This window comes from Dendrobates tinctorius, unplaced genomic scaffold (assembly GCF_039654945.1).
Source record: "Dendrobates tinctorius isolate UK_male_01 unplaced genomic scaffold, ASM3965494v1 ptg000069l, whole genome shotgun sequence".
In the NCBI taxonomy this organism is placed as follows: Eukaryota; Metazoa; Chordata; class Amphibia; order Anura; family Dendrobatidae; genus Dendrobates; species Dendrobates tinctorius.
In genome coordinates, this window is record NW_027361737.1 from 33,094,156 (window position 1) to 33,112,805 (window position 18,650).

At 42.5% G+C, this 18,650-nt stretch overlaps 1 long non-coding RNA gene across 2 annotated transcripts in view; it reads left to right on the forward strand.

Moving 5' to 3' along the window:
• The first annotated feature begins 267 nt into the window (after positions 1-267).
• The window catches only part of LOC141095340 (uncharacterized), a 52,320-nt gene continuing 33,937 nt past the window's right edge, over positions 268-18,650 (forward strand). Inside the window, exon 1 of one of the 2 annotated variants that reach the window (XR_012233354.1) lies at positions 268-568. This is a non-coding gene — a long non-coding RNA (uncharacterized lncRNA). Of the gene's footprint in view, positions 569-602; positions 1,375-18,650 lie in introns of those variants that run through there. The other variant, XR_012233355.1, reaches the window with a different exon arrangement.

The following is an 18,650-nucleotide window of genomic DNA, read 5'->3' on the forward strand; positions in this document are numbered from 1 at the left end:
TGACAGGCTCAATCATCTTTCACTTGCCCAATATTACCAGTGACAGCAGAGGCTCAGAGGGAACGCACGGCCATTGTGTTTGCACTGTTTGGGCCATTTCTTATGTCCGTCAGATTGTTTTACAAACCTTAGACACCATTTTACCCGTAATGAATGGAGAGGTACATCTGAGCAGGTCCGTGACAATCAGGAGGCCCCTACTTTGCTCTTCGCGTCATTTCTGGACTCTCGGGCCTGGACATGTTAAGTGATATTATTGGTCTGCTAAATGTTAATCCCTGAAGTGAGCTGGTGTCACCCTCTGGGCCTAAGGGGCCCTTACTGGCTGTCCCCAGGTGTTGTTGAGCTGTCACAGGAGCCGGCTGGCCGGTATGAGAAGAATCTTAGCTGCCCCTCACAGCTGTCCAGAGCTATTGTATGTGGGGGTCTCACAGCTGCACCCCCAACCCCCATCCCATTACAGAAGTCAGTGACAGACAGCTCCCAATCGCAGCCACCTGGCCTCCATCACCCCCGCCCAGATGGAAAGTGGGACTCAGCAGCAGCACTTAGCTCTGTGACCAGGCGGGTGAGGCCTTGAGATCTGACGGGTCACTAGGGAGGGAGAGTGGGGGCGATCTGCTGGAATGTGTTAGTGCAGCACCTCTTCGGGCTAATTGTTACACTACCCTAATGCCACCAGCCAGTCTCCCAGCACTAATCCCCCCCCCAGAAAGTATATATATCACTATCACTAATGAGCACCTACCACACTCTCCTGTAATTAGCGCACTGCTCTGTATACCTGCAGCTACAGCCTGTGCTAGTCCACAGATATTATAGAAGATGTGTCACGCACATTTTTATCTGCAAGCTTGGTCAAAAAAGTCTGTTGCCTTTTAGGCAACTTTTCTCTTTGCATTTTCTTTATTGTGTTTTTAAAGTAGTTCTCCACTTAGGCCTATGGCAGAGTAAGAAAAAAATCAACAAACTCTACTCAGACCGGTGCTACTCCTTCACATTCTGTACTATGTCCTCCAAAGGGCTCCGTGCATCAACTTCCAAAAGGGGGAATGTCACTGAACTGCTGCGGACAATCTGCTGCTACTAATCGTCTGCAGCTTTCACATTCCATCCAAACAGGTAGAAACAGTCCTGACGTAATCCTCCAGAATCTTCTGGATGTCTGCAACAACGACAGGTGTCCAAATACGGGGTTGTTTTTTTTGCCACTTACCACTGATTCTGTGGTCCAACACTTCACAAGAAACCACTGCTTTTTTTATTTTTACTAGAACAGGAAGGTGTGGGAATTGGTGAGGTCTACAGTCGTGCTATTCTGTAATTGATCCTGTATGAACATCAGAGGTGTATCAAGGTTTTCTGGCTCCCAGGGTAAGAATTCAGTTTAGCGCCCCCCCCCTCACACTTAGGGCTCATACTCATTTGCGAGAAAAACGGACGAGTGCAATCCCAGTAAAAATCAGTTTGCACTCGGACCAATGTTATTCAGTGGGTGACATCTCATCTGCATTTTTTTTTCCCAGCTGAAATCGGACTGAGAAAAAAATCGCAGCATGCTGCATATTGCTGCGTATCTTGGACGAGACTCGCCAATACAAGTCAATGGGTGCGAGAAAAAAATTGCACAGCTTGCGGACCATCCGTATGCCGTCCGTTTTTACAGATACCTTACCATTCTGTGGCATAGAACACTAAATGGTCCTGTAAAAGACTGTCCAAAAAAAAAAACAAAAAAAAAACCTCATTGCATACGCATGTCATACAGATGCTATGTGAGAAAAATCGCATTGTACTCGCATGACACTTGTCCGTTTTTCGGTCCTGATATCGCAACTTTTTTTCACACATATGGGTATGAGCCCTTAGGCCATGTTCACACGTTTAGTATTTGGTCAGTATTTTACATCAGTATTTGTAACTTCAAACCAGGAGTGAGCGATAAATCCAGAAGTGGTGATGCGTTTCTATTATATTTTTCCTCTGATTGTCCCACTCCTGATTTTGTTCTACAAATACTGATGTAAAGTACTGACCAAATACTAAATGTGTGAATGTGGCAATAAAGTCATGTGTGACTAGCTAATCTTACTAATTCTCTCAATGCTCAATGAAAAACTGAGAGAAGCAGGAAGAAAACCTTATTGTCACTTGTCCATAAGTATAGTATGAAAATCACATATAAGTGAAGCAGCCATGTGATGACTGAAGGAACATGCAGAGCTGAATCCTGACAGTGAGGATATTACACGCTGTTAGGATTGGCATGCTACATGGCTTTATTTTATAATTAAAGGGCTTGTCCAGGTTTGAGAAGAAAGAATGCAGTCATTCTAGCTGACTGCAGGCTTCTGAATTCTCACAATGCATGCATTGCACACTTTTAGTATTTTCCCTTGCCGGTGGCAAGAGTGGATGGTCATGTGAGCATAAGTATGCAATTTGTATACTTTTGGCCGCATTCTGACTAGCCTCACTCAATTCATTTTGAGTGCTTCCACGCACGTCTCGTCGGAACATTACAGCATGTATGCAAATCACCGGCACGAGAGAATCCGGACAGCGTGTACTGCGCACTGTGAGAATTCAGAAGTCTGTAGAAACATACAATCACAAAAAACATTTTCATCCAGATACCTTATGGATGACGCTGTCTCTGATTGCAGTCGTTCTCTTTCTTTTCTTCTTCAACTTGTCCAGACTCCATGATGACGTTTTCATAGCCAAAGCTCGTCTCTGCAAACGACCATCTCCGGTCTTGTGCAGCACATCACCACGCAATACAATTAAAACAGCAGTGTCATTATAATGCAACAGAATAAAAGTATCTGTCCTGCAGTGAGCCTCTGAATAATTAATTGCCCCTCACTATATTTCTTGCTCAAAATATGACCCACACAGTCCCTTATGGTACATGCCCTCCACACTGCCCTCTCCTTTCCATACTGGGACCCCTCTTCATACTGTCCTCTCACACTGGGTCCCCACTTTAAGGTCCCGTCTCTATGCTGTGCCCCCTCATCACATTTCCCCTCTTTGGCATACTGTCTCCTCCTGGCTGCGCCCTTACACTGTCCTCCCATGCTACTACCCACAACTCAGTCTCTACTCTGTTCCCACTAATACTTTTTTCCCCTCATACTATCTCCTCACACTATTCCTCGTAATAGTTTCCTCACAGGTTTTTCCCCACCTCCTCATACTGTCTCCTCTCACAACCCCCTGCTAATCATACTGTCTCCTAAATTTACCTCCTCACTCTCCATACTACCTCCTCACAGATCCCCCAACTCCCCATACCTTGTCCCCACCCATCCCACTTGCCCACATACTGTGTCCGCATACATTCTTCCCCTCTCTTCATACTGTGTCTGCATACATTCACTCCTCACTACTTATACTATATCTGCACCTATCCCCCCACTCACCATACTGTGTCTTCACCCATCCCCTCCCTCGCTCCCCATACTGTGTCTGCATACATTCCCCCTTTGTTCCCCATATTGCATCCACACCCATCCTCCCCATTCTGTGTTCACACTAACCCCCCTCTCACCATAGTGTATCTGCACCAATCCCCCTCTCATGTTGTTTCCTAAGGCCTGTTTCACACTTCCGTTGTTGGGGAAGAGCAGACATCCACCAAAAATGAAAATTAACGGATCTGCCTCCGTTGTGACATATAGATGTCAGCGGACGCTAATTTGGCCGGATCCGCCGAAGAAGAAAAGTGCAGTAAATTTAAAGCGCCACTAATGTAAGTCTATGGGGGGAAAAAACGGATCTGCCCCTTTTTTGGCTGATCCATTTTTTTCAAAAATTGGTGGATTTTGACTGATGTAAAAAAAACAGAAGTGTGAAACAGGCCTTATAGATTACCCTTCTCGCTCTTGAAACTTTGCACTCATACTCCCACTCACCATATTGTGTCTGCACACATCCCCTCTTACTGTTTCCTCATACATTCCCCCTTGCTCCTCATACTGTGTACACACCCATCCCCCCACACACACCATACTGTTTGCACCCATCCCCCCATACTTTTTCCTCATACATACTACTATACTTTCTCCTCATACATACCCCCATCTCCCACCTTGCTCATCATATTGTGTCTTAAAATTTCACACGCTCCCCATATTGTGACTGCACCTGTCATTTTCTTGCTCCTCAAACTGTGTCCTCAAATCTTACTTCCTCCCCCCGAGTTATACTAAATCTTCTGTGTCTTCTGCTCAACTAGAGCACTTGCTACCAATTTTCGCCTCTGCAAATTTGGGTAACCTTCACAGTTCTATTACCTAATGGGGTTAGTTTAATATAATATAGAATCATAGAATCGTAGAGTTGGAAGGGACCTCCTGGGCCATCTGGTCCAACCCCCTGCTCAAAGCAGGATTCGCTAAATCATCCCAGACTGATGTCTGTCCAGCCTCTGTTTGAAGACTTCTATTGAAAGAGAACTCACCAACTCTCGTGGCAGCCTGTTCCACTCATTGATCGCTCTAACTGTCAAAAAGTTTTTTTAATATCTAATCTGTGTCTCCTCCCATTCAGTTTCATCCCATTGGTTCTAGTCTTTCCTTGTGCAAAAGAGAATAAAGATGATCCTTCTGCAATGTGACAGCCCTTGAGATATTTGTAGACAGTTATTAAGTCTCCTCTCAGTCTTCTCTTTTGCAGGTTAAACATTCCCAAATCCTGCAACCTTTCCTCATAAGACAGGGTTTGCAGACCGGTCACCATTCTGGTTGCTCTTTTCTGAACTTGCTCCAGTTTGTTGATGTCTTTTTTAAAATATGGCGCCCAAAACTGGACACAGTATTCCAGATGAGGTCTGACCAAAGAGGAGTAGAGGGCAATAATGACTTCATGTGATCTAGACTGTATGCTTCTGTTAATACATCCTAGAATTGCATTTGCCTTTTTTGCTGCTGCATCACACTGTTGACTCATATTCAGTCTGTGATCTATTAGTATACCCAAGTCTTTTCACATGTGCTGTTGCTTAGCCCTATTCCTCCCATTCTGTATATGCCTCTTTCATTTTTATTGCCCAGATGTAGTACTTTGCATTTTTCCCTGTTAAAAACCATTCTGTTAGTTGCTGCCCACTGCTCCAGTTTATTTATATCTTTTTGAATCTTCTCTCTCTCTTCTCTCGTATTAGCTATCCCTCCTAGCTTTGTGTCATCAGCATATTTAATCAGTTTACTCTCAATTCCTTCATCTAAATCATTGATAAAGATGTTGAACAATACAGGGCCCAGGACAGAGCCCTGTGGTACCCCACGTGAGACATTCTTCCAACTGGATGTGCAGCCATTTACGGCCACTCTTTGGGTCCGATCACTAAGCCAGTTATAAATCCACATAACAGTTGCCTTGTCCATTCCATACTTAGTCATTATTACAATAAGGATTGTGTGAGATACTTTGTCAAATGCTTTGCTGAAGTCAAGATATACTATATCTACAGCATTTCCCTGATCCACCCAATCAGTGATTCTGTCATAGAAGGAAATTAAGTTAGTCTGACATGACTTATTAATTACAAACCCATGCTGACTCTGTTTAATCACTTCATTCTTATCCAGGTACTGGCATACATGTTGTTTAATAATTTGTTCAAAGATCTTTCCTGGTATAGAAGTCAGACTCACCGGCCTATAGTTGCCTAGGTCCACCTTCTTCCCCTTTTTGAAGATAGGAACAACATTTGCTCTTCTCTAGTCTTCTGTGACTTCTCCTGTTGTCCACGAATTTTCAAAGATTATGGAGAGCGGTTCAAAAATTTCTTCTGCTATCTCCTTCAATACTCTGGGGTGTAATTCATCTGGACCTGGAGACTTGAATTCATTTAGGTTAGCTAAGTGTTTCCTCACCATATTTCTGTTTATAGATATCCTGGATTCTTCTATTCCCTTAATAGGACAGTGAAGAATAGTTGATGTTACATTTCCTTTCTGAGAGAAAACAGATGCAAAATAGGAATTTAAAAGTTCTGCCTTCTCAACATCCTGTCTTACCATTTCATCATTTTCATCCTGTAAAAATCCTATAGCATCTTTGACTTTTCTTTTACTTTTGACATGTCCCCAAAATCCTTTATTATTGCTTTTGACGTCTCTTGCAAGCCTCAATTCATTGTCAGCTTTAGAAAATCTGATTCGGGCCCTGCAGTTTCTGCAGACAGCATTATATTCTTCTTTAGATATGCCTCCCTCTTTCCATTTTATAAACATTTCTTTCTTCCTTTTTAGCATGTGCTTAAGTTCTGTGTTCACCCATCCTGGTTTCCTTAAATGCTTCCTATTCTTCCCTTTTTTTGGAATTGTTAATGATTGTGCTTTGAGAATTTCATTTTTCAAGATTTCCCATCCTTCCTGGACATTTTTGTCTTTAAGGACATCCAGCCATTGGATCCCTCCAATTCTCTTTCTGAATCCCTTAAAATCTGCCTTTCTGAAATCTAACCTTGACGTCTGAGTCTTCACAGGTCTTCCTTCGCTAGTTATCCAAAATTCTAAAACAGCATGGTCGCTACCTCCTAGGGTCCCAGCCACTTTTACCTCCTCAACCATTTCCTCCCTGTTTATAAGGATTAGATCCAAGGTAGCAGATCCCCTTGTTTTCTGCCCTACCTTTTGGAAGATAAAGTTGTCAATATATTATTTATGATTTTCTGTCATCAGTCATGTCTACATTCAGACAACTTTTGGGATACATTACAGTAATTAATTTTATTTTCTACCTCTATAAATCACAGCAATGTGTGAAAGTTTGGAAAAGTGTGAAGTTGTGTCCACTGCATAGCTTCATAGCTAAATAATTAAGAGGAGGTGCAAAGAGTCAATTGGATTGTCTCCTTTAAGGCTCACTCATACGAGCATATACTTCAGACAAATGCTATCCATTTATTTACTGGACAGCACTCAGACCAATGTTATTCAATGGTTTGATGCTTATGCAAGATTATTTTTCACTGATAGAATCTGTCAGTGGAAATAATTGCAGAAAGGATAAATATCAATTGCGCACTCCTTTTGAATTCAAACAAGATTACTTTTATTAAAGTTCAAAACATAGGAGCAACCTTTGAATGTCAATACGTTTCGGCCAAATAGGCCTTTTTCATGACAGCTGCTAAAAAATGAAACAAGGATAAAACATAACATAAGTATATACAGTAGTGTAACATGTATCGGTAGTACACATACATGTGGGTGATTTATATACCTATATACAATGCAACAAGATAATACCACGGCAAGTGTCTTAACATCACTTGCTTGATTATTTACATATCTCAGAGTATCAAATCAGCGATCAAAATGTACTGTCAAAAGCTTGCCAAGTATATCAGCGGGTTCATTTCACTTTACTCTAATGTGCATATGGGCCTTAGCACAGGTGGTACAACCCAATTAATGCACCTAGTAGTCACAGAAGTTTAGAAAATGTCATAAATGTCATGGAAAATTACCACAAGCTAATTTTTAAACATGTACATTGATTATACTACACAAATTAATTACTGCTTCATTCCATGGGTTCCCATAGCTGTAATAGATTTTAAAGGGGGCAATGTATTTGAAATCCTCTTTCTTTTAAGATTTGAGAATATACCAGGTAGCGGACCCTCACTGATGCCATGCTATTGACATGCCTTACACAGGCCAAGCACATTAAATCTACATTACTATGCATAAGTTTTAGGAGGTGTGGAAAAAAACAGCAAAGTAAAAATGCTTTCGAAAGTTGAAGTGTTAATAGTTTTTTTTACCAGTTACAAAAATAAAAAGAATGAACTAAATAGAAATCTAATCAAATCAATATTTATTGATTGCAAATGAGGCTCCCACAGAGCCCGGATCTCAGTATCATAAAGTCTGCCTGGGATCATACGAAGAGCCTATATCTAGAGAAGATCTGTGGTCAGTTCTCCAAGATGTTTAGAATTGATACTTTGATGCTGTGATGAAGGAGGTTCACACCAAATATTAATTTTATTTAGATTTCTCTATTATTCATTCACTTTCCATTTTGATAACTGATAAAGATAAAACTATTACCACTTCTATTTTTGCAAGCATTTTTACTTTGCAGCATTTTTTTCCACACTTGCCTAAAACGATTGCACAGTGCTGTATGTTGGCCAACCAGCAAGCCATCTAATGTGCATTAGGGGCCTTCCGACTCTCCCCAACAGCAAATGTTGGAGAGTTAAAAATTGGCCTCATCCTTGGGAGCATCATTCTGCCGTCTTCCTGCTGAGATTGCAGTAGACACTTATCTCTCCTCAACCTCCATATGCATGTGTTCTTGGTAGGAAGATGCTAGAATGCTCCTACAGAGGACACATGCTTGTTTACAGAGAGGTCAGGAGAGGAGACAAGTCAACAGCAATCTAACATCTATGGCCAGTGCTAAAAGGGTTGATCCACAAGCAAAGTAGATTTTAATTAATAGATCTTGGAATAATAAATTCCACAATTTGATGTGTTAAAATGTTTTCCTATGCTGAAATAATCTTATAAATATACCACTGCTATGTATTGTTTTATATACTGTGTCAAACCATGCAAAGCTGCTCATGGTCAGCGCATTTGCTTCCATCCTTCGCCAGAAGCTGTGGTAAGTCACTTAAGATGGCAGAAGGGGATTACAGCTGCTGCTTTTTGGGGTAGAACATTTCTCTGCCTGTTTTATCACAGGAGCGAGTATTTCTGCTGCATCTCCAGCCAACTAAGCTCATCATAAATCATGTCAGTGACATATAAGCTCCCATAGCTGCTGAGATTTCATGTAATTGACTTACTTTATGATGAGCTTAGAGGGATGGAGATGCAGCGACATCAGAAACACTTGTTCCTGTGATAAAGCAGGCAGGGAAATATGTTCCCTCAGAAAGTAGCAGCTGTATTCCCCTTATGTTTCGTCTGTATAGTTTATCATGAGTGACAAATGCTTTGTCCCCTGTTCAACACATGGGGGATGTGCCGATGATAGAGCTGCAGCAGCTCTGCACGGTTAGATACAGTCATTACACGGTACATAGCAGGGGCTCTTTTATAGGATTATCTTAGCACAAGAACATTTAAAAAAAATCATCCAAACATATTACTTTTCCATTATTCTATTAACTAATTTGCAGGTGCCCCCTGGTGAGGATGGCATTAATCAGTGAAAGGACAGATTGTAAGGACCGCAACTGCTCCAACAGACAACCCAACAGCTCTACTCTCCCACATCACAGGGAACCAGGAAGGAGGACCAATGGTCTCACAGATATTTAGTAGAGATTTTCAGAGATAAGAAGCAGAAGAGGTTCAGTGCAGCATGATATATTTGGGACGTGATGCACAGCATATATGAGGCCAAACAGTGAGTGAGCGATAACCGATTTCCCCTTCACCTCTTGCTTTGGACATTAGATAACTATGATAAAATCACGTAAAAAATTAGAGTCGCTTTTCAGTGTTGAAATGTTTTCAGATGCAGCATTCTTCCAATGCTATAGTGACAGCCAATGTGTTCGGCATTGTGAGCTTTCATCAGTACTCTTACAGCTTAATGCACATATACCATTAACATGCTTAGCATAAATTCCAGACACATATAGTTCCCGAGGATTGTGCTCACAGTTCTGGATACCATTGGGAAAGAGCGGAGGTCACGTATAACATCACAGAGTATATGAAGAAAGAAAGAATAATGCAAGTGCTTATGGCTAGATATGTGCGAACCTTTCAAGGTTCGGTTTGGTTCGGCGAACGGTTCAATGAACATAGCTGAACCTCATTGAATTCAATGGGAAGCAAAACCAAACGCATAGACAACAACTTCAGGGGGGGGGCAAAAAAGCTGCAAAAACAGATCAAATTAGGGGCATACACCAGGAAAAATGGCATCAATTATCACACAGTAGAAATTTGCAAATGGCACAGCAGAAATCAGCCTTGGGCCATACATGAAGTTTCAATGAGGACCTGGTGATTAAGGGAGCGGTGTAAGCCTTCTTATCTGGGAGCCTTGATACCTCATGTGCTATAAAAAAATAATTAAAAAAAATTGATGTGGGTTCCCCTGTATTTTTGATAACCAGCCAGGCAAAACTGCCAGGTGCGGTCTGCAACCCTAAGCGTAAGCTTTGGCAAGACTAGTTATCAAGAATACAGTAGTCCCTATGCTGTTTTTTAAATTATTGAATTAAATAATTAAAAACTGTGTGGGGTCCCCCCATTTTTGACAACCTGCCAAGCTAAAGTTGACAGCTGGGGGCTGGTATTCTCAGGCTGGTAAGGGGTCATGGATAATGGCCTATAAATACCAGCCTGCAGCCACACAGAAATGGCCCATCTCTTAGATGCAACAATTCTGGTGCTTTTCCCAGCTTTTCCCACTTGCCCTGTGGCGGTGGCAAGTGGGATTCATATGTGAAAGGTTGATGTTACCTTTGTATTGTCCAGTGATATCAAGCCCATAGGATAGTAATGGAGAGGCATCTATAAGACACCTGTCCATTACTAATCCTATAGTTATGTTGTAAATAAACACACACCCTGAATAAAGTCATTTAATTGAAAGAATGACACAGATTCCTTTAATGAATCTAAATTAAACCATGCTCACGTCATCACCCAGTCCACAGAAGCCATGGTCTCCTGTAACAATTAAAATAATTAACAACAATATTCCTTACCTGTTCACCGAAAAGATAATTCATTTGCCCCCTCGTCGGGTCTGGCTCTGCTACATCTTTGGCTGTGAACTTTCAGGACCTTTCTGATGGCACTGCGAGCGTGAGAACCTTCTCATGCTTGCGGTGATGTTAATTACGTAATAGGAGCTCACTGCGAGACACTGAGCAGTGGTAGCACACGCTGCTCAGTGTATCTGCTGGATGGCAGGCTGTATAGTCCCATCATGCAGCAATGAAACCTACAATCTAGATGTAGCAGAGCTAGACCCATCTCGGGACAAATAGATTATTATCTTCTCTGCGGACAGGTGAAGAATATTGTTTATTATTTTAATTCTGTTACAGGAGACATTGAATTCTGTGGACTGGGTGATAACCTTTTGTCTGGTTTAAATTAGATTCATTAAAGGAGTCTATATCATTTTTTCAATGAAAGGACTTTATTCTGGCTGTGTTTTTTATACAATATGACTATGGGGTTAGTAATGGGGGCATCTTATAGATCCATGGCCCCTTCCTAGGCTATTAATATCAGCCTGCAGCTCTCTGCCTAGTCTTTGGTGGTTATTAAATATAGGGGAACCATACATCATTTTTAGAGGGGGTCCTATCTTTTTAATAACCAGGAAAGCCTAAGTATACAACTGTGAGCTGATAGTAATAGCCAGGGAACCTTTATGAATATCGTCTCTTTCCCAGAATATTAACATGAGCCCCCAGCGATCGTATTTCTCCCTACTGATTATGAAAATCACGGGGGACCCCAACTCTTTTTTTTCAATTACTTTTTTAATTGTCAACAAGAACAGTAAGGTCACCAGAGTTCATAACAAGTGTTTCTCCTTTTTGCAAGTGCCAGTGCCTGACTGATGAACACCCACGAGTAATGCCCTCAGCACTCTGGCATTCAACACTCCAGCACTGGAGCTACCATGAGACCCAGTGGCTTGAACTCAGGTAACTTTCCAGGTTACCAGAGTTTGCAGCCACCGAGTTTACTGGGAGCTGCGAGGCCCAGAAACCTCATATGAAAATTTGAGGGAAATTTTAAGGTTACTGAAGTTTCCAGCTGCTGGAACACCTGAAGGTTGTGTACTAAGGTTACCATGTGTGTGTATTTTACTGTACTTATTAATAATTTAAAAAAAAATGAAAAAAGTGGAGTGGGATGCCCCGTAATTTTTTTAAACAGCAGAGGGAAAGCCGACGGCTAGGGGCTGATGTTAATATTCTGGGAAACAGACAATATTTTTCCACTCCTGCCTAAAACGTTTGGACTGCACTGTATGTAGGCTACGGACATATGTAGGTAGGGTGACCTGATATAGGATTTGCATTGTGACTCAGGAGCTTCAAATTCTTTCCCTCACATGCGTATAAAGGATTTAAAAACAGTTAAGGTCCCAATACAGAAGAAAACTGGCTTACGAACAATCATTCATCAGCACATCAAACAATTGTTCATCGATGGCACCAAATGCATAGCAGAATACTTTATCAACTGTTAGAATTTTTCTGCTGAAAAAATATCCAACTCTCAAGGAAGATGTTTTGAACTATTACAAACGTTCATCATCTGGTTGCCGGTCAAAATGAACGCTCATTCTTTCTACCAAACCAGCTGTCAATCATTTTTTATGGTGAACTCAGAAATTCTAATAGAGTTTTATCTATGTGTATGGTTTTCCTTAGAGCTCCATGCATTCTTGTGTCCAAAGTTGAGGCTTCACGCTTATGTCCATGTCAATAGACGCCCATTTATTTTGCTGATTGCTCTGTGATGTATCATTTATTTGATAGAGGTAGAAGAATCACTTAAGGAAACCAGTCACTAGTTTCTTATTGTCTGATCAATTCCACCACCTTTTACAGCTCATGTACTTAATTGCACAAAGTTGTCTATTGTCTCCTGACTCTCCCTGTATACCAGTACAAATACCTTTTGAATTGCTCTCTGTTCAATGTAAATTGGATGGTCCGGTTGGATGGGCGTTATTGCTGCGACATCTGTGCTTCTAATGGCCGTCCAACGGGTATGATTGATCTGGATGATGCATCCTGCATCATCCACATAGCCTAATTAAACCTTGCTCCTGCTCAGTAGCATTGCTGGCTTACACAGGCACACTTTGCTCTTCCCTACTGGTTGCAGCACATATGAGCTTAGATGACATGTCTCAGCGCAAATCCAGTTATGTTTTATGCCCTGCCCGCATAAGGGCAGATCAAAGTGCACCTACTCAAGCCAGCGATGCTACTTTGCTGGCGCAAGATTTCCTTGGGGTAGGTGGATGACGCAAGATGCGTCATTCACATGAAAGCCGGAGGATGGCCATTAAAAGAGGCACACATGCCACAGCAATGACACCCATCCAATCAGACCATAAAATTTACATACAGCGCGAGTGCAATTCAAAAGGTATTTTTGGTGGTACATAGGGAGAGTCAGGAGACAATAGACAACTTTGTGGAATGTAGTACAGGAGCTGTAAAAGGTGATGGCATTTGTCAAGACTCTAAAAAACTGGTGAGACAGGTTCCTTTTAAGAGGGTTGCATCTTTTGTACCCCATATATGTCCTTAGTGGGGCACATGGATGGGATAGTACTTCTAATACCAGGTGATCTGTCTATAGCAGAGACATGTTCAAAGCTGAACAGTCCCTTTAAATTGTGTCTTCCACTCATATAAAAGCTGATTACAGGGTTTCCTCCCTTGTCTGACATCTCGTTAGTATCACGGTCAGACACGGGTATGTCTGGCAGACAACAAAGCATATAAATATGATGGGAAAGAAAAGGGAGAGGAGGGCCCTAAAGGTAGGGAGTGAGTGATAGGACACCAACCTGTGCCTGTCCCTAAACTCCTCTAACGCCCTATAGGGGTCCTTCCCCCTGCCGCCGTCACGTACCTACTCCCTGACTGTCATCACTATTGACCCTGGCTAGTGCATCGGCTGGCAAGGATGACAGCCTAACCACTGCAGATGGTAATACACAGGGGAAAAGACAAACACAGGACAGACAATAAAGGGAAATACTCAGCTCCAGCTCAACTGCTAAGCTCTGCAGCAGCAGAGCAAACGGTACCAGGAATCAGAGCTCAAACAGCAGCAACATCACCATCACAGGAGAGCTCCACACTCCTAGCTGGTCTGTATAGAAGAACTCTATAACCAACGAGTATCTGATGGGTCATGTGACTATTTAAAGGGAGGTGGGAGTGGTTACCCGCCAACATCAGATGACCAGCAAGAGGCTAACATTAACTGTTGCTGGACCAAAGGAAAAAAATAAACATTTAAATTTCAGCAGACCCAGAGCTGCCACAAATCCCTTAATGATTTGTGACAGTTACATCACAGTTTGTAATCTAAAACGAGGACATCTGTAATGTTATAATTATCTAAAAATGTAAATCTAGTAAGTGCAATATATAATGAAGGTTTAAGCTGCATTTCAGTCAATGAATGTAAAGAGATTAAACTTGGTTAAGCTACCCACCTAGTGTTCATATTGCTTTCAAATGTGTCTATCACTAAAAATGACACTCTGCCCCCTCTCTGCATCCCTCAATTCCTCTCCTAATGCAACCTGTATTTCTGACAGGAAGGATTTTCATCCTTAACACAGAGCAGCTGGGGTCTATCTTGGATACCCGAGAACAAGCCTTTCAACCTCATAATTCCCAGCTGAGATTTTGGTGTAAAAGTATACAGAGATTCCAAGCTTTCCTGCTATTGTCTGATCTTGCTTGAGATACATGCATTTTTTTAATATTAGGGGATACGAAAAACTGTACAATGGGGCCAGTAAACTGGCCTATAGCATTACTGTGTGGTGCCTCAATAAGGCATTACACTCCTGCCTAAAAGCAACATGATATAAAGGGCACTATGCTACCATGCTAGAACTGCTTATTAAAAAGGCATCCAGCTGGCACTTCTTAGTGGGGCATTGTTCAACTCAAAACACTATTCAAACATAGTTGACATGTAAATATCATGCCGCCAAGAACAGCATTGCATAACTATGGCTATTCATGGCAAAATGTATCATGTTTTGCCACATGTCATATTACAGTAGTTGTGGACCCAATCTTAAAGAGGTTGTCCACTACTTTGAGGTTGATGACCTATCTGTAGGATAGATTGTCACCGTCTGATTGATGAGGTTGTGACACCTGGTGCCACTGCCTAATAGCTTTTCCGTGTGGGTTGGAGAAGTTGCACATTCACCATGGTGGGGTTCCTGCACATTCACCACCTATTGAGTTTAAAAGGGGGCTGATGTGCAGTACCGGTCTGCGGCCACTAAGGAATTGGAGGAGCTGCTCTGTGTAGCTATGTAACTGAGCAGTTCCAGCCGCCGCCGACACTGGGAAAAGCTGATTGGAGGGTGCACCCAGTGATCCACCCCCCACTGATCACACAATGATGACTATCCAAAAGATAGGCCATCAATCTTAAAGTAGTGGACAACCTCTTTAATTTATGTTTCACATAATTTAAACAAAGGAACATTATAGTTTTGAAGTGATCAGCTGGAAAGTAACCAAAGAAAACAAAAAGGCATGCTTACTTTCGGTATTCACCCCATGTTTCAGTATTTCAGCTCAAATGGCCTCAACCAGGCTAAAAGTGATGGTAGTGATAGCATCATGACCACCAGTGAACTGACCACTGCGACCACAGATTAGCTGCAGCGTCAGGTCAAGATGTCCCCAGAATATAGACAAGAATGATGACTGGGTAAGCGTCTGAATTGTTGTGGGGGTTGATTGTGTTGATAAGTTTATATTTTTTAAGCAATGTCAAAAACCTCTTTTAGCCTTGAAATGTCGGTCAGCTGCCCAATTTTTTTTATCAGAATGTGAGGAAGACGAGAACATTGCAGTTTCTTTGGGTGCTGCCGATATCCACTGGGACATAAGCCAAGTATGCTTTATAGGGCAACGCGTTTCAGAGTTGGTCCAACTCCTTCATCAGGCTCAAGCAAATGGAAATAGTGTGAATCTGACAATCGAGTGCCTCTCTTGTTTTTGTTACGATTTTTTTTATTGGAGAGCACATGGACCCACGACCAATTCTGATCCTCAAAATCACATCAGAACAGATCATGCTCTGAGTTTCACAGATCTCATTCTCAGATCCATTATTTTAACAGTTGTTTGAATAGATCAGTTTAATTTAATGGGTCTGTGTGTAGAACTCGGATATTTCACATGGATGTGAGAATGCAGTCTTATTCACACATCAGTAATTGGTCAGTATTTTACATCAGTATGTCTATGTCAAAATCAGAAGTGAAACCTACAGAAAGAAAAAGTATAATTGAAAGATTCTCAGCTGTTCTGTTTTGAGCTATTCATGGTTTCAGCCTACAAATGCTGATGAAATACTGACCAAAATTCAGATGTGTAAATAACGTTTAAAGCCATGTTCACATTTATCCTAAACTCTGCATTTCTTCTGTCTTTCTTTGTATGTGCAGAAAATCTGCATCTTTTATACAGCTCAATATTTTATACCGTTTACAGAATGCAGTTTTCGGAATAGATTGCCATTGTGTATTTTGATGCAGACACCTGCAGACAAAATGCTGTGTGGGGGTAAAAAGCAGTGCTTTCCCATGTGGCAACATGGCCTTAGGGTACGTGCACACATCTTTATCAGGAGGGAATGCTCTGCAATCCTCTTGAGAAAGGGCTAAAAAAAATGCTAAAACGAATAAACATATACTCTGCAAAGTGAAACGACTCACTGTGCACATGTGTAAAAGTGGGGGACCGTGCTGTCATGCTCCTACCACTGAAAACACTAATCGCGTGATGTTTAAGTCATGTCTTGCATAGTTAACGGTAGTTTAGGTAATGACAGTAGGGAAAGATGTAAGTAATGTTTGGGACAAGCCCATTGAGAGTGAAGAGTGCTGCTGTTAGGGTAATTCACAAAAGGAAAGGACAGAGATAGCAAGATCCTGAAGTAAACGATGAGACAAAGTGGTCTTCCAGAAAAGGCTTCTTGGATAGGATGAAGCGTCACGAGAAACCCTGAGCTAGAAAACGCTGAAAGTAACGAGCCTAAATAGGACTGAGTTTGTGATACTAGTGGGGGTCCTGAGCAGCAGATGCAGGGCACCAGTAGTGGAAGAAATAGGATGCAGAACTGCTGAGTGAGGTGAGAGACTTGCTGATCTGGACTGTGGCATGGAAGTTGGGTTGTGACGAAGTAGGGCAAAACAGTGTACTTCACCGACCCAGAAGTCAACAACAGAGGAAGGATACTGTGTGAGTGAAAATGTTTTGTACTGGAAAAGAAATGTACAGTACATAAGATTTTGTAACCGCTATCCCTTGTGCATAACCCTTATGAAGTTACCATTCAGTAAAGACTGTGTTTTTGAATGGAAGTATCCTTTATTGAACGGTAGAACCTATGGTTCTGGCCAGCCAACACCACCTGCCAACACACGGCCTGCACGGGCACAAAGCCTCACAACATGAGTACAAATGTGGCGCCCTTGAGGGTTCAGTCGCCACAGAGGTACTGCACCTCCTCCTGTGGTGTAGTATCCCACTTCCCAGGTAACATGGGGACACCTGACCAGACTCCAGTACCTGCACCCAGCACGGAAACCTTAGAACAGCAGAGCACCCTCTATGGCCCCTGCTTGGTTCATGAAGGGTGCTGGGAGGTGGGTGGAGCTTAGCTTGCACTAGAGAGGGGAAAGCTGACAGGAAGTTAGGTCAGTTCCCCAGAGGAGGAAGCAGAGAGAGGACGTTTATGCAACAGCCTCCTTTGAGCTGGAGCTCCTGGCAAGGAAGGAAAGGAAGAGAGAGATCAGTTCTTCAGAAGAAAGATAGAAAAGGACGGAACGTGAGGAGGAGAGAGCTGGGGACTAGGGCTAGAGCAGAGCCCTTCCCTAAGTTAATGTGCCAAAGGCTGGGCGCCGGTATCCGAGGCTGTGTGTGATACTAAGGATCCTACAGCAGAAACCGGAGGAATAGATGTTGTGACTACTTTATTCCCACCTAAGACACGATGGCACAGCAGTAACGTGTATGTGAGCCGGGACATGATTGTAAGGAGTCCCCGAAGTAGGCTACAACTGCCTGTCATGCGAGTGGCGTTCTAAGTAAGAGCAAGAAAGAGGAACTTGAGTGTAATTCATAACTACAAGTACTTCAGATTAGCGCTAGTAAGGAGACATTTAGAAAAGGCACACGAAATGGAGTGCTGGAAAGGTGTATTCCATCTGCCTGGGAGTTGGCTGAGCCCCTCACCTGGAGGACGAGGCACTGAAGCGGGCACCTGTCTATGCCAGAAACGTAAGTAAAGCATTGGAACTGCATTTAGCTGTGTCATTGCCTTCTTCCTGCGTCAACTCCTTCAGCACTGCTACATCTCTGTGCCTAAACACTACACCATCTACCTCAACATCTACTACTGCTGCCCTGGGACTACAGCTCTGCATGTGGAGAGCTATTACACCCCTGCTGCACCACACCATCTGTCCCAGAGGTGATCTGCACTGCAGCGCTGATCACCTCTGACCAGATACCACAGGTGACGTCATGAACTTATCAATACATAAACTTTATTAATTTCCACTTATTTTACATGGACACCCAGGGCCATGGACCGGGTCACCGCCACCGCGACATATTCCCTTTAAGACACCGGCCCGGAATCGAGTAAAGGAACCCCACCTGCCCTGGGGGTGATCCACAAACACCCAGCCAGAACCCACTCTTTCATTTAGCGGGCCGGAGTGTAAAAGGAGAAGGTGAGTGGCCAACACCCCTCGCCATGCTACACATGTTCAGTCTTTTGAGCTTCTTTTAACAGCTTCAGGTTTCGAAAACTGTGAAGCAATAGCAAGAAGTGATCAGTCCATTTTCAGGCGGCTCACTATTTCTTGTGCACATGCTCTAAATACTGCAA